At 38.3% G+C, this 19,517-nt stretch overlaps 1 protein-coding gene and 1 pseudogene across 1 annotated transcript in view; one reads left to right on the top strand and one right to left on the bottom strand.

Annotated features, from left to right (window-relative positions):
• SAMD12 (sterile alpha motif domain containing 12) overlaps positions 1–19,517 on the bottom strand; it is a 530,415-nt gene that overhangs the window by 242,620 nt on the left and 268,278 nt on the right. The window lies entirely within an intron of this gene.
• Positions 17,732–18,333, top strand: LOC118848729 (annotated as a pseudogene).

The raw sequence follows: 19,517 nt of genomic DNA, 5'->3' as shown, positions 1-19,517 counted from the left end.
TTCTAGAAGAAGGATGACATGCTTGCAAAAGCTGAAAACTGGTTCAATCAGCTAATCAATAGCATGTCTAAAGTACCGATCATACATTAGGTACTATGTTAGGAGCTGGGAATACAAACAAAAAAGGTAGAAAATTCCTGCCTTCAAGTAGTTTACATTCTATTAGGGAGATAAAACATGTTCTTAATTTTTTTTTTAATGTAGGATCTATAGAAAATAAATACACTGTAATGGGAGAGGCAAATCAGAGAAGGCCTCTTGAAGACAATGGCCATTTAGCCAAGCCTTAAAGGGAACTAGGAGTTCCAAGAATTGACAGTGTGGACATTAAAAAATTAAGCAATTACCCATTGAGGATAGTAGCTTTACAAAAGACAACAAACTTTTTTCCCATAACTGGGTCGAATTTATGACACAAAAATAATGCCAGCAAAACACACGTTTTTTCCATTGTTTCTAGTCCATCTGTCCCTGATATTTTGCTAATTATCTCAGAAATAGTGTTTGAATATAATTTTCCTCTCCCTCCCCTCCCATTCCCAATTAAGGGCAACAGATTCTCTTGGTGAACAACAGCTGCAGTAGTTAAATAATCTTAATGAGCTACATTAATGCATACTATGGTACACATATCATCTTTTGGCTCTAAGTTACTCAATGTGCTGTCTTCAAGACTGGTGTCAAAATGTTCTACTAAGGGTGGAATACGAACAGCTCTGGGGAAGGAGTAAAGACCAAAGAGGGCTGTGCTAAGCCTCCTGAACACAAGGGTCAAACCTAGACATATGGTGGCATTTAGTGACAAAAATTTTCCTTTACTGGAATGGAAAAAAAGCAACTAAATTTGTCTTTAAGAAGTTTTCCAACCCTGAATTTCTAGGAGAATCTTCAGAATTATCAACTGCCTACTTAGGCAATTGTCTGTCTTTATATATTTTGCCTCTGTATCAGGAATCAGTTGAAGCAAACAAAGACAAACTAATCTTAAGACATCAGTGCTGCTTTGTCTTGATCTAGTAACCATTTTTCCCTGAACCAGGCAGCATCCTCAGACACCGGGAAAGGCAGGTCTAGAAGATATACCCCAAACAGCAGCAGCAGTAGTAGTAGTAGTTGTAATAGTAGTGGTAGTGGTAGTAGTAGCGGTAGTGGTAGTGGTAGTGGTGGTGGTGGTGGTGGTGGTGATGGTGGTAGTGGTAGTTGTAGTAGTAGTGACGGTGGTGATGGTGGTAGTAGTAGTAACAGCAATACCTAACATTTATATAGTGCTTCAAAATTTGCAAAGCACTTTACAAATATTATCTCATTGGATCCTCACGACAATGCTGTGAGGTAGGGGATCCTTATTATACAGTTGAAGAATCAGAAGCTGAGAAGAATTAATTCATTTTCTCTGGGTTACAGAGCTTGTAACTTATCTAAGGCAGGATTTAAATTCAGGTTTTCCTGACTCCAAGTAAATCCCTGTACTCTAACCACTACAGATAGAAGAGATCTATTCCTAACTCCCTTGGAAACTGAGACCCACTTTACTGTGAAGTGACTTGCCCAATGTACCAGAGGCTGCAAGAAGATGTTTCAGAAATTTAAGATGCTTCATGCTCTTTTCTTTCACATGCTGAAAGGAACCAGTTTGTCAAAGGGAATCATTTCTGTTTAGGCATTGATTTGGAGTCAATAGTATTCTAGGTAGCAGGTTTGTCTTTCAACCTAAGCTACATCTATCTTCCTTTGTCCATAAAGGTTTGTAAAGAATGACACTTTCTCAACATGTGACCTTTAAACTGCTCACAGAATTTTTTCTTCTCTAAGGAATTCAAATACCCAAACTCCTGCTTTATGTTGTTACCCACTGGGTACCAACCACTGGTAAAAGCCACTTAAAGTTGAATGAATTTAAGAAAAGTTGTGACTTTCTTTTTAGTGAAGCCTCAGGAGAGGCAGGCAAATAGATGAACTAAACAACCAAAGAAGTAGTTTCATCCTCACTGTTAACTCAGGTTTTCCACTGGAAAGGTTCTTTTAGAAAGATGGCACTGGAAGCCATGGGTGGCAATGATTGGGTGGTGCCTAAAGTTAGCCACCATTCCAAAGGAGATGGAACATGTTTTGCTAATATTCTTGGGAAAAATACATGGGTCTCTTATTATTTTATAAGCCAAAATGATCCATAAGAAAGAAGCATTGTGGCCTAGTAGAGAAAGTGCTAGTCCTAGAGTCAGGGTTCAAATACTCCTCTTGACATTTACTGGCTTGGGGTTCACAGACAAGCCAATCAACCTTTCTGAGCCTCAGACATTTCTCTCGGACTATCAGTTATACATGGACTATGATCTGCGTTGTTGGAGAGAGTTTCCACACTTATAAAATCACAGGTCAATGACCCATTGATTCAAATGAGGCAGGGTGGCACAGTGGAAATAGCAGTGGTTTGGGAATAAGAGAAACTGGGTTCAGATCAAACCCTGCCAGTGTAACCTTGGGTAATCCAGTGAATGTCCATGGGCCTTAGTTTCCTCATTTGTTGGGTTAGGAATATAAGTTCTGAGGTTCCTTTTAACTCTAGATCAAGGATCCTCTAATTTCACATCCCTAAAACAAAACCTCCTGTTACCACCAAAATTGTAACCCATCTGTAATTTATAGTCTTAGAACTCTCTGAGGTTAACTGGGTTGAGTAACTTGCCAAAAGGCCCATAGCTAGTAAATGTCTGAAGCAGGATCTGAACCTTGACTCCAAATCTAGCATTGTACCACAGTGGTCTCAAACTCAAACAGAAACAGATCCCAGTAGACCCCATGTTGGCTTACAAAACCACAAACTGGCATTATCTATGTCATACTGTATTTTTATTTATTTTGTTAAACAATTCCCAATTATAATTTACTCTTGAAGATTTTGGAGGCTTCAGTTTTGACACCTGCTATAGTTTTGCCTGCTATCATTTTCAGTATATACACACATTTTTTCTTGTCAGAGGGTGTCTCATATTCAAGAGTATAAATTGTATTTTTGTGTCACTAATAGTCCTTTAAAAATTTATTTAAAGTTTTGAGTTCCAAATTCTATCTCTCCCTTTCTCCATTCCCTCCTTCCCCTCTCCCTGAGACAATAAGCAATCCAATATATGTTATATATGTGCAATTATGTAGAACACTTCCATATTAGTCATTTTGTACAAGAAGACTCAAAAGAAAAAAAATGAAAGAAAGTGAAAAATAGCAGGCTTCTATATTCAAACAATTCAGTCTATATTCAAACAGTATCAGTTCTTTCTCTGGAGGTGGATAGTATGCTTTATAATTAGCTCCTTGGGATCTTTAAGAATTGCTAAGAATAGCCAAATCATTCACAGAACACTGACATTTAGAACAATATTGTATGTATGTTATAAATTGATGGTAGGGATGATTTTACACCAATATCATTTAAACTCATAGATGCAAATTTATTGTTTATTTGATTTAAATAACTGAATATAACACAATAGAAAGACCAAATAATTTCTATATATTTTCTCAAGAAGACTCTTCTAATGTGAGTTGAGGCCTAATAACTAGAGGAAAGGCACTATAAAACATCTTTGGCCTTCCCCTATGAACTCATTATTGACAAGAATTTATTAGATTGGGTGTAAGCTTAGGAGATAGGAACAGCCTGGCTCAGAATTATCATAATATGGAACAGGATGAAGGTAGAGGAAAGCATGAAATCAGCAAGTCCCTGGGCTGGGGGAAAAGGTTGTAGATGAATGGGTGCTAAGACTATGGAAATGAGATCAAGTAGAGAGCTCTACAGCAGTGTAGTGAACTCAAGTCAAACATATCCTTACCAGGCTGCATACCGATTTTGAAAACCACACATTCACATTATCTACGCTGTATTCTATTCTTATTTATTTTGCTAAACATTTCCCAATTGTATTTTTTATTTTAGATGTAAAAACTAAAACTTGAATACACAAAAAGAAAAGAAAAAGAAACATAATATCAACTTAAATATTGAAACTTAAATACAAAATAAGAAAAAAAAACATTGCCACGTGTACAGCAGAATATGAGTGTATTCAAAATATATAGCAATAAATTTCCATTTTAAGAAAGCCTATATACAGGATACCAGCATCATGCCATGAAACTGACTTGCTTCCATTTGAATTGTCTTAGGAAGATTCTGAAGATCACCTGGCCGGATAAGGTTCCAGACAGTGAGGTCCTTACTTGAACTAAAGTGTCAAGCATTCAAATTCTGTTTCAGAGGGCGCAACTCTGATGGGCTGGCCACGTTGTTCAAATGCAAAGTACACTTGCCAAAAAGACTGTTTTATGGAGAACTCGCACAGGGCAAGAGTTCACATAGTGGTCAGAAGAAGAGATACATGGACACTCTCAAGGTCTCTCTTAAGAACTGTGAAACTGATTGTGAGACGTGGGAGACACTGGCACATAACTGCTCAGCATGGCATGCCCACATCTGTGCTCTATGAGCAAAGCAGAATTGAAACATCTCAAAGGAAATGCAGGATGTGCAAATTTAAAGTACCCACCCCAAATGTTCACATGGACTATTTGTGCCCAACCTGTGGTAGAGCACTCTGAGCTCTTGTTGGTTTAATCAGCCACAGTCAGACACCTGGAATCTTGACTCTAACACAGTAATGTCATTTTGGTCCTCTTCACAAATGAAGGACAACACACCAACCAATCAATCCCAACACATATATGTATTATTGAAAAGAGTCAACACACCGCTACAGGCTACTTATTTTAGCTAACAGAACCACAGTTCTGTACTTAAAGTGGATGAGGGCTAAGATTAGGTATCAGTTGCCAACACCTTGGTTGAGGCAAATTTCAGTACTTTAAAAGATCCAAGATTTCGTCAGTTTAGTGCACTCTCTTCCCTGCTATAGATCATTTCTTTAGTTGCACTGGCCAAAAATGTTCATCACATAATGGCCAACCTTCTGGTAAAGAGCTTCTCTCAACTTGGCTAAACTGATCCTTGGATAACATAATACAGATTATATCTCTAGCCCTAATAATTAAAACCTCCTTATCTGGTAGCAGTTCAATTAGTTAGTCACTACATATTTTTAAAGCACCTACTATGTGTCAGGCACTCTGCCTAAGTGCTTGGGTATTGGAAGAAAGGCAAAAGATAGTCCTTGCTCTGAAGGAGATCACAGTCTAATGAAGGAAAATCTTTGGGATCTGGCAGAGTCTTTGGGATCCTGGAGTCATCTCTATGAACACAAAGTTGGAATAGGATTTTGGTAAAGAAGTCTAGGCCATCGACAGGAACAAATGTAAGCAGACATCAGATAACCTGACACATGAAGATATATGGTGCAAATCTGGTGAATTCTGAAGCTGGTTACAGGGTGGCTATTTGATAGTACAACAGGGAAATCTGGGTTGGAAAGACAAGCAATGCTAGACAAGAAATGGCTGTGGTGAGAGGACAGATCAATTTGAACAGGTGGATGGGACCTATAATTTCTGATGAAACAATCTAGCAACTTATCAAAAAGAACTTAAATGCCATTAAGAGAGGGACCATATCATTTTGAATCTTTATATCCTCAGCATCTACAATAGGATCTTGCGTATGTATGTGTATGTGTGTGTATACATATATATGTACATATGTACACACATACATGCATACATACACACAGCCATCATTGTCATTTTATTGATGGGGCATGTGAGGCAAAAAAAGCTTCTGAGCGACCTCCTCTATCAATAGAGACTAGAACTGTCTTTGCAATATATTGTTCTACAGAATCACCCGGGATACTGAGAGCTTAAGTGTCCTACCTAGGGTTACACAGCCTATGTGTGTTGGAGGTAGGACTTAAATTCACTTCTTTATCCCAAGTTCTGCCCTCTCTTTCTCTAATATGCCATACCATCTCTCATCTTTCAACTTTCATCATGTACTTGGGGGTTGCTTAACAGGTGTTCATTAAATGAATTAAAATTTCAATTCAATTATATGAATGTGAAAAAAATTACGCCAATTTTTACCAAACTATCAGAAATTCATTTTGAGAGTCTCCTCTGACCTCTTTAAGCTGTCTTCCTCTTTTCTATAAAAAGAGCCAAACCCACATTGACCATCTGGGGGCACTGACTTATTTGTTGACATCTGGGTCACAGCTGGAAGGCCCTCTACTGCACTACCAGTTTTGTGCCACTGAACAAATTATTCATTCCACATTTACTAAGTGGTTGTGAAAGGGACTGGTATCCTTTGTTGGGGAAGATACAAAAGAAAAAAATATGACAGTATTCCCATTTTAAAAGAGTATATGGTCTATTTTTAGGACCCCAAATAAGTTGAAAAAATATCCTACACACAGCCCTGATTATAACTATTTCCTCATTTAACTTCTATGTCTAGCATGCTCTTCCTTGATTATCATTAACTATTAAAGAAATAGTGTCATTCTACAACAAGATTCCTATCACTTCCACTTTGTCTTTTGATCTGATGGTCCTTCTCAGTCCTCATCCTTCAGCTGTTGACACTACTGACTACCTCCTGGATATTCTCTCCTCCTTGGGTTTTTGTGATACCAGGAAGAAATAGTCAGATAGTCAATAGGAGAAACAGAGAATAGTCTCCTTTGTGGGCTCCTCATTCATGCCCCAGACCTCAATGATAGGTGTCCTCTATGACTCTTTACTTTTTTCTCTCAAAGATTCAATTATAATTTTTAAATGATAAAATTATCTAAAAGATAAACAAAAATCTACTTTCTTTCCTTCTCTATCCTGTTAAAAAACAATATCCTTGGAACAAATATGGAAAGTTATGGAAAAGAAATTCCCATATTGGCCACATCTATCTATCTATCTATCTATCTATCTATCTATCTATCTATCTATCTATCTATCTGTCTATCTGTCTGTCTGTCTGTCTGTCTATCTGTCTATCTGTCTATCTATCTATCTATCTATCTATCTATCTATCTATCTATCTATCTATCTATATCTGCAAATAGGCACTTGGAGTCTGTCCCCTCTCTGGTAGAAGGTGAGTGGATGATAGTAAGTAAGCATTTAATGAATGCTAAGTAAGCATTGTGCTAAGTGGTGATGAAACAAACAAAAATAACGATATAATCTCTACTGTCAAGGTGCTTATATGCTATCTTATATTTTGAGGCATGTCAGTAAGTCAAGTTAAGAATTTTTAATTCTTACTTTTATGAAAATTAACTTAATGGATGTCAGGATGATTGAAGCTCAATTATTTTGTTCTGTCTCAGTGCTAGCTTTGTAATCCACATAAGAAGTGCATATTCCTATTTTCTAGGCTGGTTGGTATGCAGCAGACACTCCCACCACCATATCACTTTGGTTTCTCTCTCCCCTTTAATCCATAACACCTGCCCTCTGCCGTATCTCCACTCTCAGGTTCCTGCATTTTTGTACAGGTCTATACCTTTTTGACATATTACTTCTCTGATCCTTCTGTTTATCAGATACCATGTCTTTTATGGTTTCCTAGCTGAGGGGAAAACAAATATCTCAGAATAAGTTCTCAAGGATTTTACTCTCTTCATAGATACATTCCCATAGTGATCTCTCTGACTCAGGGTAATTTTCTACTTCTATTCCACAACCCCCCTCACCAACTTCCCTCCCCAGGGAAAAGTGAAAGGCACCCTGATATTTCTGTTTTTCCAGGGAACTCATATAGTGAGTGCATGATGGATCCAGGATTTTAATCCAGTTTTTTTCAACTTCTAGCCTAGTATTTCTGCCACAAGACTATGATTCATCTATGATTTAGCCATTCATTGTCATGTTCTGGCCATTAACTTCATTCCATCAAATGTCTGTAATGGTTAGGGGATTACAAGAGGTAACCAAGGAATAGGGGCAAAAACATTAAACTCTTAGACATATGATGTGGATTCAACTCTGATCTCTACTAATCATTAACTGTGTGACTTTGGGACAGCTACTTAACCTCTCTAGACCTCAGTTTCCTCAGCCATTAAATGAGGGGTTTGGATTAGATGACCTCGAAGGTCTTTTCTAGCTCTAAATCCTTTGCATGTCAGTGTGTTAAAAACATATATCTTAGGGACTAATTTGTCAAGTGGTACAACAAATTAAAATTCAGGAAATCAAATGGAGCAAAGTGTCTTATAATAATCATCACAACAATTATTAGAATGGCTAACGACCTCGCATTTGTAGATAGGGCAATTGTTAAAAGGAGGCAATTGGAAAAGTGGGGGCTGAATGCAGGCTTTGGTATTTCAAAGTTAGTTATTCTACCTACTAATCTCCCCTCAGTTCCAAAATACAAGTATATGCAGGTAAATGAGATTCTTCTCCACCCAGCAGAATAAAACCTATGTCTTCAATTTTACTTCAAGTCAAAGAATGTAGGGATGAGACCATCACAATTGCTAGCTTGTCTTTGGGCACTGTTCCAGCCTCAAACCTGCCAAAACATCCTCGAGAAGACCTACCCTGTGGCAATGTGGGATTCAGAAGGGCTCCAAGTGTGGGAAGTGTGCATAAAAAAGGGGTCAGCCAGCTCTTCATATAAGCCCAAAAGCCAAGTATTATAATAGAAAAATGGGGTTTCCCCCAAAAAGCAACCATGCAGACAGCCCTGCTTGTGAAGAGAATAGTCACCTGATACTATGAAAAACTAGCGTATCAGTCAGGAGTAGGAAGAATGGGAAGGTCCATTTATCAATGCGAATAAAACCTTTTAAGTTAAGTGCAAATATCATCAAGAAGAGAAATAAATACCAGAAGACATCCCCATAGGCTTGACAGATAAAGGGTTTAAGCTTACTGTGGGGAAACGACTTTGTGTTTCTGTTTTAAAATTTGGGTAAGTTCTGTGTAAACTATTGGTTTAGCGCTTGCTTGTTCTGAAGGAGAAACTGTCCCTTTTAGAAAAGAGTCTGACATTTTTTTAACTCCCAGCTTTGTCTCAGAAAGCAGCTGTATCTGATCATAGATGTGATGGTTGCTAAGAGAATGAGTGAACTCAGAACGATTGAACTTAATTGTGCTGCATACAAAGCCAGCAAAAGTATTGATCAGAAAGGAAGGAGAGAGCTTGCAGCTACTCAGAAAAGCAGCTGAGAACCTTTTCTCTAATGCACTTAGAGCATGTCATTTTTACTTTATAGTTAGTCACGATTTATATTTATTCATAGGAGATAGTATGGTGTAGTGAAGAGATGACTGGTTCTAAAATCAGAAGTTCTGGCTTCATATCCAACCTCTGGCACCTACTGTCTATTTAACTTTGAGTAATCGTTTCTATTATCTGCACCTCAGATGACTGATCTGTAAAATGATCGGTTGGACCAATGGTTTGTGAGGTCCCTTCCAGCTGCAAATCTATGATTCTCCCTATATGTTTTAGCATCTTTTAAAAAAATATTTATTTTAAACACTTATTTAAAAAGTTTTGAGTTCCAAATTCTTTCCCTCTCTCCGGCCCCTCCTCAACCCATTGAGAAGGCAAGCAATATGATATCAGTTACACATGTGTAATCATGCAAAACATTTCTATATTAGCCATGTTGCCAACAAAAGCAAGAAAAATAAAGAAAGTAAAAAAAGATTATACTTCAAATTGCACTCAGAGTTCATCAGTTCTCTCTCTGGGGAAGGATAGAATTATTCACTATGAGAAGCATGCTCACTCTAGAAAGAACAATACTTGTGAAGCCAGGAAAGTCCTCATTTTATTTGATATTTACTCTATATTCCCAGTGAATGGGTAGCTCCCTAATGGAGTACACTCGCTCAGACAAATGCAATGCTTTTTATGCTGTTCCCAATTTGAATTTCCCCCCTTGCTCTCCATTGGCTAGATGCCTCCTGAACCTCCTACTTCATGTTCTCCGCCCTGATATGTTCCCCCTCAAACAGCTTGTTAAGCACATGTACAAGCTTCTGACCTTTTACCTGATCAGAAGCCTGGTTCTAATAGGTCACTTCTTCTGATTAGAACCAGTCATCTCTGACTTATGTTCTGTTATCACTCAAAGTTGGGAGTACTTTTAATCCTGTGGAAACAGAATTCCTTCTTTTGTTTCCCACATCACCATGAATCCTTCAGAATTGCCTTGGATCACTGTATTGATCAGAGTAGCTAAGACTTTCATAGTTGACCATCATTAGAATACTGCTGTAACTGTGTACAATGTTCTGGCTCTGCTCACTTCATTCTGTATCAGGTCATAAAAGCTTCCCAGGTGTTTTTGAAATCATTCTGTTTGCCATTTCTTATAACACAATAGTATTCCATTAAAATGATATACCACAACTTGTTCAATCATTCCTCAATTGATGAGTATCTCTGCAATTTCTAATTTGTTTCAATAAAAAGATTCTTTTCCTTTCATCTCTTTGGGATACAGACCTAGTAGTGGTATTGCTTGGTCAAAGGGTATACACAGTTTAATAGCTCTTTGCTTCCAAATTATTCACCAGAATGGTTGGACCAGTTTGCAAGTCCATCAACATGCATTAGTATACCTATTTTTCCACATCCCTTCCAGTACTTGTCATTTTCCGTTTCTGTCATGTTAGCCAATTTGATAAATGTAAGATGGTACCTCAGAATTGTTCTAAATTGCATTTCTCTAATCAACAGTGATTTAAAGTATTTTTCATGTGGCTGTTAGTAACTTTGATTTCTTCTTCTGAAAACCACCTATTCATTCACATCCTTTGACCACTTATCAATTGGGGAATGACTCTCATTTCTTTCCCAAAATTTTCCTCTACTACTCTTCTCTCTTTAACTCTTCCAGGAATTCATGTTGGACATGTGTCCAATTTGCATTTTTCTTTAAGGCTTTGTTTACAAATCTTTCATATTGTTGTCTTCTCCTGAGTTTGTGTCTTGGTCTTCCCTGACACTGTAGTAGCTTTTTATGGTCAGGTTCTTTTTCGTTGTTTGCTCATTTTCCAGCCTATTTCTTGACTTTGAACTTTATGTTAAGGTTGGGCTCCGCTCACTTGGGGGTATGGAGCTTTCATTTTTTTCAGAGCTAGTTCTGGGGGTCTATAGTTTTCAGTGCTTCCAAGATGATATGATCCTGCAAGAGTTGTGGTCACTGCTGTCCTTTAATGTGCTCTGTTCTTTACCAAGGAAGGGCCCCTGCTCTCCTCTGCAGCATGTGCTACAATTCCTCCTGGCCCTGGAACTGTGACCAGGGCTCCCCCATCCAACTGCAAGTGCTAGTGTTCTTCTTTGCTTTGCTTTGTTCTTCTTTGCTCCCTTGTGACCGACCACAAATACTCCTTTCCACCCTAGAACTTGGATGTAGGGCTGAGTATGGGCAATAGAGTTGCCAAACAGTTCCCAATCTGGCTGCAAGTATTAGCTCATAGTCCCCTGTAATCTCTTTCTAACAAGTTGTCTGATTCCCTTACTGTCTCTGGGATGAAAGGTCCCAAGGCCCACTGCTGGTGTTGCTGGGGCATGTACTCTAGGCCAGCCCTAACTTTACTGTTACAAACCTCTCCTGCTAATCTCCTAAGTCTCACCCTGACCTTTTGTTGGTTCTGCCACTCCAAAATTCAATCCAAGGTGTTTTATAAAGTTGTTTGGAAGGGAATGTTGGAAGATTCTGCCAGGTCATTGCCTATGTTCCACCATCTTGGCTCTGCCTCCTATGCTTTATCATTTTGACTAGATTCTATATTACTTGAGGGGGGCATGGAAGGGCATGATATTTCCTCTTTCCCACTCACTAATAAATAATGAAGACAGTTCTGCATATGAGGAGAACTCACTTTCATGGATTTATAGATACCCTATAGTTCCTCTACAATTTACAAACCATTTTTGGACATTTATTGCCTCAGTTGATTCAGTTCAATTTCATTCATTGATTCATTAACTCACCATTTATTAAACACCTACTATGCGAAGAACTCTATGATACGTGTTGGGAGACATACAAAGATAATTAAGACAAGGGCTCTGATCTCATGGAACTTATGTAAATACAAATATACACAAACACACAAAAATATACACCTGCACACAATGTCTCAAAAGTCTTAGTATAGTCTTAAACTATTAAAGCTTAAATATATATGACATATATTAAAGCATATACATGCAAATACATACACCATGACCAAGGACTTAGTGCAGTTTTAGGATATATGCACATATATGCACATGTACATGCATATGTGATTGCATATCTATCATCTATCTATCTGTCTATCTATCTGTCTGTCTATCTGTCTGTCTGTATATCTATCTATCCCTATCTCTCTCCATCTATCTATCTATCTATCTATCTATCTATCTATCTATCTATCTATCTATCTATCTATATATTGAGAGAGACAGAGAGAAAGAGACAGAAAATGAGGTAAAGTTGACAGAGATGTGGCCTCAACATTTGAAAGACCTGGGTTCTAGTCCTGCCTCTGACACATACTAGTTGTGTGAGCCTGGGAAAGTAATATTAAATGGGCAGCTATGGGAAGGAAAGATTGGAGAGGGAAAAGGCTAGAGGAAAGGAAAGCACTTTGGAGGCTATTATGGTAGCTCAGGAGGCTGGCAGGCAATAAGGGCTTGTACTCGGGTGGTGGTAGAGGGATGAGAGAATAGAGAATGTAGTCAATAGATACCGTGGAGAATAATTGACAGGTTTTGGCAGCTGATTCAATGTGGGTAATGAGAGAGGGAAAGAGTCAAATAAAATTAGCATTCACCTCCAAGCAGGATGAACAGTCTGCTGGGGACTTTGATGGAGGGCAGCCTGGCAGTGGGGAAAAGTGACTTCAAGGCTTTTCCTATCTAGTTTACTTACAGAACCACCAAAGCCATGGACATAAACTGGGAAATGGTTTTTGATGTAAGTAATCAACCATTTATAAAGATGCAAGCTAATTAAGATTACAGGCTAAAACCAGATTTTGATGAAATAGGGATTGATGCCAACTAAGGGTTACTATTTCCTTCAGGGCCCAATTTAGGTGCCACCTCTTCTTGGAAGCCTTCCTTACTTCTCCTAGCTGAATGTTCTTTGTCCCTCCTCAAATTTCTCACAATATTTTCTTGGTAAATCTACTTAGCATTTTCAACTTTCATAGGATCACAGGTTTAGAGCTAAAAAGGGGCCTGACAGGTCATCTAGTCAAACCCCCTCATTTTCCAGAGGAGGAAAGTGAATCCCAGTGGAGTCAGGTAATATGTTTAAGGTCAAACAGGCAGTAAAAGGCAGAGTCAGGTTTTTGAAGCCTAAACCTGTGATTCTTAAGCCTTCATTCTTGGCACTGGACCCCACTGCAGTCTGCCTTGTTATATCGCTATGTGAGAGCCTGCTTTATTTCCCACCTTACTCAATTAACCTTCTAGAGATCAGGGAGTTCCTCATTGTATCTCAGTGTTAATAACACTGCCTTGCACATAGTAGGCAGTCAGGTGACATAGTGGGTAAAGCACTGGACCTGAAGTCAGGGAGACATGGTCACTTGCTTAGCTTTGTAACCTTGGGCAAGTCACATCATTTCTCTGTTTCCTGATCTGGAAACTGGAACTAATAATAGCACCTACCTCTCAGGGTTATTGTAGGGATCAAATGAGGTAATATTTATAAAGTGCTTTGCAAACAGTAAAGGACTCTCTCTCTCTCTCTCTCTCTCTCTCTCTATATATATATATATATATACATATACATACGTATATATATATGTATATATATACATACATACATACATATATACATATACATATATATATGTTATTATCCTCAATACATTTGTTGAATCAAATTGAATTAAGGTAGTAGAATATACAATGATGGTGGTTTTCTTAAAACAAAACCCTAAAACTTGTTCATATATTCACTTTATTGTTATAGTAATGAACTCTAATTTTATAGAACAAAACGCTGAATGACAAATTTAGAGTATGGACCTGAATATTAGATGAAGCCACATGTCTTGCCTTTGAACCCATGGACCATATAATCATTGATTGCCTGGTCAGAGGTGTAATTACAGGCCAATTCATCAGGAACAAAAAATAATCAGCTACTTGACTGTCAGGCTTACAAACCCAACCTTACAAAGTAAGGCAATCTATTTCAAAAAATAACCGTAGAAGAAAAAAAGGGGGGCACTGAATTGACTGAATAACCTATAAATTAGAGTCAAGTAGAAACACATGCCCATTTACTTGAGACAAGGAAGAACACTGCTCAGGCAGACAGAGAAGGAAATCATTGGCCAAGAGAGCGGGTGGGGGTTGGGGGAGGGTGATCACTCACTGGGGATACTACAAAGGTTATTCCTCAATGGGGCATGAGGTTAATCCAAGATGTCTTCCAACTTTAAGATTCTGGCTTCTCAGCCTGACCTTAACTCTTCTCGTCTTCCTCTGGTTGGTTGGTTGTTGTCCTTTATTCTTGAAGAAGACCAAAATGACATCACTATGTTAGAATCAAGTTATGGTGTGCCCGACTGCGGCTGAACAGACAAATATGAGCTCAGAATGCTCTATCACAGGCTGGGCACAAATAGTCCATTTGAACATTTGGGGTACACTCTCTGAATTTGTGCATCTTGCATTGCTACTTAAACTACTTCATTTCTGCTTTGCTTATGGAGCACAGCATCTTCTTTGATGAAGACATGCCATGCTGGGTGGTTCTGTGCCAGTGTCTCCCACATCACACAATCAATTCCAAAGTTCTTCTTTGGAAGAGAGCATTCTGCTCTCCTCTGGCTTGTTAATCCCCAAACATATTAGATACATTTCTACCTCCATACCTTTGCTTACCCTAGTATCTCCACCTCTAATGCCATTATAAGGAATTTTTTTTTACTTAGTCAAAGTATACCCTTCTCCTTTAAACTTTAGCTTACAATAACCTTTCTCTGCCCTCAACTCCATTAAACTTTATGTTCTGCCTTACCCTTTCACACTCAAGATGTGTTGCCCTGAAGCATTACTTTAGATTGTTAAGTACATTTCATGTCTCTCCAATTAGCTTGTAAACTACTTGGGGGCAGGGACCATGAATCACATCTCTCTAAATCCCCATTACCTAGAACAGGGCTGTCCAACCTTACGTTTTTATTGAAACAACAGACAATATATTTTGATTTGCCATTTTAGTGAGAGCTCTGCAGTAGCTCAGCTTCATTTACTAAAGCATTTATGTAAATTTCTACGCTTGTAGGTGGCTGCATAAACAGCACTGAGGGCAGGCCGCATTTTGGACAGCCCTGACCTACAACAAAGAAGGCACTCAATGAAGATTTGTTGTTTGATGAAAAGATATTTACAGCCATCATCAGTAACCAAAAAATATGACAAGTTGGTAGAAAGTTTTGTAAAGCAAGTGAAAACTTGGAAGATTTTGTGGCTTGGGTGACAGTGCTAATATATTATCCCACTAATTCTTTGAAGGATTCAATTTGTTTATCGTGAAAATGCACCTTATCTGGGGTGAAATGTAGCAGCTGATTAAATCATACAGTTACATTGCCCCAATGTTTAAGCTAGAATGTAAAAAAAAAAACCCTCAACACCCATCATATCTAATTAAAATCACAACAAGGAGCAAAGGTAGGCAGAAAGCTATTACCTAAATTGGAATCTGGTCAAGACCCTTAAGCCAGACTTACTCCAGAAAAAGAAAATGTACCATGAAAATCTTAAAATAACTCCAGATTATTAGGGCCCAAACTTACTGTCTCAGCAAACACATGCTACCAGAAGCCTGGGTGTCAAGGAAGGCATACAGCAGAATCAATATGGAAGACCAACTTAAGGCGAAAGGAGATCACCGATCCAACTTGCTGATGACTTCCAAAAGCAACTCATTTCTAATCGGATAATAAAAACTATTTTTATAAACCTTATCAACCTTTACAGAAAAGTCCAGAAAGAAAAAAGAGGTTATTGAAGTTTGGGAAGTTTGGGCAAAAACAGCACTTGCTTGTCATAGGATCTTAGATTTTGGAGTGAAAGGTAGGTTCAAAGGTGACTAAATCCAACCCCTTCATTTTACACATTAGGAAACTGAATATGAAAGAGGTTAAATGACTTGCTAGGCTACCAAAGCTAGTATCTAAGGCAGAATTTGAACTTAGGTTTTCCTGACATGAATCCCAATATTCTATCCAATGCACCACTTACCTAACCAGATGAGAGAGGGAGGGAGGGAGAAGGGAGGGAGAGGGGGAGAGGGAGAAGAAGGTGGGGGGGAGAGAGAGACAGAGACAGAGACAGACAGAGACAGAGAGACACAAAGAGATAGAGAGCAATCTACATCACAAATCTGACTTCAGCAATGAACAAAAACTGACAGAACAATTAATAAAGCCATCAGAAAGGCAAGAATTGAATGGAAACCAGAGATAAATAGTAGACAACATGGATTTATCAAAACAGATCATGCTCAACAGCTTTAATTTCTTTGATAGGATAAAAAGCTTAGTGTCTAAAGGAAGCAAGGCATTTAGCGTCTCCAGACTTCAGTCAGGTATTTGATTTAGTCCCACATGACATCCTCATAAGGGAACCAAGGTTGTGCAGTTGAAATATAAAGAAGAGAAAACCACATATACACAGTGAAAAATGATTCTCAGAATCACATCTAAAGAGGTATCTGCCCTAGGTCATCACTCTAAAAGATCTTAGAAATTTGACAAGATTCTGCCTTTATCACTTACTATCCATGTGACCTTGGCTAAGTCACTTAAGTTCTCAATACTTCAGTTTCCTCATTAATAAAATGAAGGGGTTGGACTAGGTCACATATGAGGTCCCTCTCAGCTCTCAATCTATCAGCCTATGGGAAGAATGTGGCTCCTGAAATAAGCTTCCTGAGGTTAGGAGCTATATTTTCTTTTCTATTTTACAGTTTCTAACACAGTGCTTATTATGAAGCATAAAACAAGATTATCTATGAATGTTACTGACTATTTATAAAAATAGGGTAATTTGGAGAAGCAGGAGTCCATTAAAAATCTAGTATGAGCATTTTTAATATGGTTACACCTTTTTTTTCACTTTTTAATTTAATTTATTTAATATATTTAGTTTTCACCATTGATTTTCACAAAAGTTTGAATTACAAACTTTCTCCCCATTTCTACCCTCCTGCCCACTCCAAGATGGCGTATATTCTGGTTGCCCCATTCCCCAGTCAGCCCTCCCATCTGTCACCCCACTCCCCTCCCATCCCCCTTTCCCTTCTTCTCTTGTAGGGCAAGATAAATTTCTATGCCCCATTGCCTGTGTATCTTATTTCCTAGTTGCATGCAAAAACTTTTTTTTTGTTTTTGAACATCTGTTTTTAAAACTTTGAGTTCCACATTCTCTCCCCTCTTCCCTCCCTGCCCACCCTCCCTAAGAAGGCAAGCGATTCAATATAGGACACATGCATATCATTATGTAAAACCCTTCCACAATACTCATATTGTGAAAGATTAACTATGTTTTGCTCCTTCCTAACCTATCCCCCTTTACTGAATTTTCTCTCTTAACCCTGTCCCTTTTCGAAAGTGTTTGTTTTTGATTACCTCCTCCCCCTGTCTGCACTCCCTTCCATCGTCCCCCCTTTTTTATCTTCTTCCTCCTTCTTTCCTGTGGGGTAAGATATCCAATTGAGTGTGTATGGTATTCCCTCCTCAGGTCAAATCCGATGAGAGCAAGATTTACTCATTCTTGAACTGTTGTGGGAAGGTAATTTAGTGCCAAGATGGCTCTCCTCTCAAAGGAATATGGTTTTGTGATTCTCACTGGAGCTGCCAGTTTCATATTGGTCACTCATCTTGCCATCAATGTAGGCAAGGCCCGGAGGAAGGACAAGGTGGAGTATCCCAACACGTACAGTACCGATCCTGAAAATGGGCACATTTTCAACTGCATTCAGCGAGCCCACCAGAATGCATTGGAAGTATATCCTCCCTATTTTTTCTTTCTAGCTATTGGAGGCATTTACCATCCTCACTTAGTTTCTGGTTTGAGGATTGCATGGATAATTGGACGTGTACTTTATGCTTATGGCTACTACACAGGAGAACTCTGCAAGCGGAATTGAGGCATAGTGGGTTCCTTTGCTCTCCTAGGACTGATGGGGACAACTGTGTACTCTGCCTTCCAACATCTTGGTTGGATTACCTGAGGCTTGGGCCGTGGGTCTGGGAGTTGTCATTGAAGAAACAAAGGCTTAACTATCTCGTTCTTTTGGATGATAAACCTCTAACATTTAAGTGTGCTTTTTTCTTTTTCTAAATATAATAAATCTATTTGGCATTAGCCTCATACCTATACCTCCAGAAAAAAAAGATTTACTTATTCTTCCTCACCTGCCCCCTCTTCCCTTCCTACAGAACAGCTTTTTCTTGCCACTTTTATGTGAGATAATTTACCCTATTCTATCTCTCCCTTTCTCCCTCTCTCAATATATTCCTCTCTTATCCCTTAATTTAATTTTATTTTTTTAGATATCATCCCTTCATATTCAACTCACCCTGTGCCCTCTGTCTATACATATATATATATATATATATATATATATATATATATATACACACACCTACATATATACATGGACACACACATATGTATGTGTATATATATATATATATGTATACATACACATATATATGCATATTCCTTTCAGCTACTATGATACTGAGGTCTCATGAATCATACACATCATCTTTCCACATAGGAATGTAAACAAAACAGTTCAATTTTAGTAAGTCCCTTATGATTTCTCTTTTTTGTTTACCTTTTCATGCTTCTCTTGATTCTTGTGTTTGAAAGTCAAATTTTCTATTCAGCTCTGGTCTTTTCACTGAGAAAGCTTGAAAGTCCTCTATTTTATTGAAAATCCATATTTTGCCTTGGAGCATGATACTCAGTTTTGCTGGGTAGGTGATTCTTGGTTTTAATCCTAGCTCCATTGACCTCCAGAATATCGTACTCCAAGCCCTTCAGTCCCTTAATGTGGAAACTGTGTTATCCTGATTGTTTTCCACAATACTCAAACTGCTTCTTTCTGGCTGCTTGCAGTATTTTCTCCTTGACCTGGGAGCTCTGGAATTTGGCGACAATATTCCTAGGAGTTTTCTTTTGGGGATCTTTTTGAGGAGGTGATCAGTGAATTCTTTCAATTTCTATTTTGCCCTGTGGCTCTAGAATATCAGGGCAGTTCTCCTTGATAATTTCTTGAAAGATGGTATCTAGGCTCTTTTTTTGATCATGGCTTTCAGGTAGTCCAATAATTTTTAAATTATCTCTCCTGGATCTATTTTCCAGGTCAGTGGTTTTTCCAAGGAGATATTTCACATTGTCTTCCATTTTTTCATTCCTCTGGTTCTGTTTTATAATATCCTGATTTCTCTTAAAGTCACTAGCTTCCACTTGCTCCAATCTAATTTTTAAAGTAGTATTTTCTTCAGTGGTCTTTTGGACCTCCTTTTCCATTTGGCTAATTCTGCCTTTCTGCATCCTCACTGGCTTT

Source organism: Trichosurus vulpecula, chromosome 1, assembly GCF_011100635.1.
Source record: "Trichosurus vulpecula isolate mTriVul1 chromosome 1, mTriVul1.pri, whole genome shotgun sequence".
Lineage (NCBI taxonomy): Eukaryota > Metazoa > Chordata > Mammalia > Diprotodontia > Phalangeridae > Trichosurus > Trichosurus vulpecula.
The sequence above is the reverse complement of the archived record's forward strand: the minus strand, read 5'-3'. Positions and strand labels throughout refer to the sequence as shown.